At 41.3% G+C, this 2979-nt stretch overlaps 1 non-coding gene across 1 annotated transcript; it reads right to left on the bottom strand.

Annotated features, from left to right (window-relative positions):
* Positions 1-1089: 1089 nt before the first annotated feature.
* On the bottom strand, positions 1090-1162 carry trnak-uuu (transfer RNA lysine (anticodon UUU)). The gene has a single exon. It is a non-coding gene; the product is annotated as a tRNA-Lys (tRNA).
* Positions 1163-2979: the final 1817 nt, after the last annotated feature.

The raw sequence follows: 2979 nt of genomic DNA on the forward strand, positions 1-2979 counted from the left end.
CTCAGAAAATAACTGACTCTGTGCCTTACTAAAATTTCCACAATGGCTGAATTCTTTCATTGGAAGCCAAGCTGGAGAAATCCAACTGAAGTTTGGTGGATTAAAGCCTGCTGTTTAAAGCACAGAGCAACGTCACCTCCCAAAGCCAACCCTGTGACTGGCTCTAAAGGAGAGGAGCCTGTTAGCAGAGGGCCCTGCTCAGAGTCCTGCTTTAGTGAACAACAGCAACCAAGTAAACCTGCGAGACTTCTGTTGGGATCAGACTGATCTATGAGGGCTTAAAGATTCAATAAAGAGAAACATGCAGCTGAACCTAAATAAAACTTGAACAGAGAACTTACAGGAGAGCTTTTTAATGCTTTTATGCATCAATCTTTACTTCATTGGCTCCCTCCATGGGATTCAAATTTGGAACATTTTCCTAATAAAAGAAAAAAATGTCAAGGCTCAGAAAGCACCTTTATCATTGTTTTACTGTGTAATATGTAGGATCCATAAACTCATTTATTACCAGCTCTATCAGCATGGAGAGAATCCCCTGTTCTCCCAAAAGATCCCAGGTGCTGCTCCTGAGGTGTTTCTGTAAGTTTATCACACCAGCTGGTGAAATGATATGAGTCCCTCTACAGTTGTTGTAATGTCAGCTGAGATTCAAACTAAAAGACACATTTTGTGTCTGAAACTGTGAGAGACTGTTCAAGTGGGACTGAAAGCAGATTCAGAGGGTTGTGATGTATGTTTTTCCACCCAAATGATCTGATAACTGTCAGAGATGCAGCAGTGCTATGAAATCCACTTTAGAAGCTGCAGTTATTGGACACAATGAGAGCTGACCATCTCTGTGGCTCAGAGGAAAACTGAGCAACAATATATTTTAGATAACTTATATATTTATATATATTATATATATATATTATTTATATATTTATATAACTTACAAATGAGGATATAACGATGCAGCTAACAACAAAGCTAACAATAAGCTACATAGAAGGAAAAGCATCAGCCAGGCTCTGTCAGAGGTGACAGTGCAGAAACAGAGTGCAGGCATAGAGGGAAGTACAGGTTAAGTGGGAGATTACATTTCTACACCTGAACAGGGACTTGAACCCTGGACCCTCAGATTAAAAGTCTGATGCTCTACCAACTGAGCTATCCAGGCCCTATGAAAGTGTGTCTGAGTGACAGCTCACATCTGAAACACTTCCTGAGTCCAAAGCTGTGACGCTGTTTTCTGAACAAATGCCTGGTTGATGTGCACTTGTGTTGCAGCCACTGAGCATAAAGAAGAAGGCCTTCATGGAGGGAAACAGGGAGTTAAGGAGGAGTGGGAAGAAAAAAGGAAGAGAGCAAGTCGGTGGGAAACTATCTGCAGCAGAACAGTGTGAGGGATGTGTGGTCAGGAATGGAAAAGCTCACAGGCTTTGGGATAATGTGGGATCAGACAGATGGAAGAGTTCAGACAAACTCAGCATGCTGCTGCCTCCTGCTACAGACCTCACATCCTCCATGTACCAACAGCTTCCCTGTCACACCTCAGCACATCTACATGAAACTATCACATCTATAGGAAAATAAACTATGGCCTCATCTGGAATACAAACAAAAGAGATGATTGTGGATGTTAGGAGGAGCAGCAGTCAGCTGAACACCGTCTCCATCCTCGGTGAAGAGGTGGTTGAGGATTACAGATACCTGAGGGTTCACCTGGACAGCAGACTGGACTGGAAATGCAACACTGAGGCTGTCTACAAGATGGGACATTCAGTAAACTGTTCCTATAACTGTATATATGCTAACTGAGTTGGCATGGGTTGGTGCACTAACACATGTTACAGAGTTTAATATTTCTGCATCTTTTAGTAAAAACAGTAAAGAATGAGTGTATATTTCCAGCCAAATTCCCCATAAAGCTGCTCTCATCCACATATTTTTCTGTTTCTTTTGTCAGACGGCTAAACTGAAAATCAGCCCATTAAGACTACGTGTCAACTCGTGGTCACTTAAAGCATGTCCAGACTGTCGCTCTGCTCTAATAAAATCCTGATTTTGTAACCGCAGCCTCATGTGAGAAAATCACCCTTCCAGTGACTTAAAGACAACATGTTGGCAGCGATTTCAGCTGTACTTACATGCAGCGTGATGTCCCACAGAGAAAGTTAGAGGCAGCAGAATGTCAGGAAGGTTTCCTGCACAGTCTATCCCGTGCATGTACGCTGGGACAACATGGTGGTCCAGTTAAATGGACGAGTACACCTGGAACTGAAGCTGGACTTACCTGTGCATGCAAGCGTTCTGAATGTCCTGATCAAGATAAAAATATGTAACATACAGAACAAAAAGCATACATCTCCAGCTGAAAACATGAAACCTGCATCCTACAAATAAAATGTTCCACTGGGGTGACCCACCCAAGTTGGTTATTAGGAGGAAATTTCAGAAATATCCTCAAAACCAGTTTGTCTCAGTGTGCAGACTTCAGCTTTTTGTTTTAAGTTTTGAACAAAGAAAATAGACTCAAATGTAACCTCTCTTCTATGCATATTCAGAACTTATTTAAATCTCTTCCAGAAAAACTCTTGTTTTGATCGTTTTCTTTAAAATAAAGATTTTTAAAAAGCTAACTGACCATGTGCTCTGTTTTACATATAACACCAGTTATAGAGGTAAACACACAAAGTTAACATATTGACAGGTTTCAAATATATTTTTCAGTGGCGGCCGTGCTTTGGCTCACTGGGCCTTCAGTGCGGGTTTACCGTCCATTCAGAGTCGCTATTTAAATCCGTCCTGAGTGCCCACATGGATCTGGATCTCACTAACCGTGCTGTATGCCAATAAACACAGAGAGACAGCTGTTAGAAGACTTTCTTCTGCAGGTTTCCTTCTGATTTATTATTTTTAAACACATATTCAGCAGCAGGATGTTTATTCATCAATTAGCCTACTAATAATGAACTATGAGGCATTTCACGTATT

Source organism: Odontesthes bonariensis, chromosome 2 (genome assembly GCF_027942865.1).
Source record: "Odontesthes bonariensis isolate fOdoBon6 chromosome 2, fOdoBon6.hap1, whole genome shotgun sequence".
In the NCBI taxonomy this organism is placed as follows: domain Eukaryota; kingdom Metazoa; phylum Chordata; class Actinopteri; order Atheriniformes; family Atherinopsidae; genus Odontesthes; species Odontesthes bonariensis.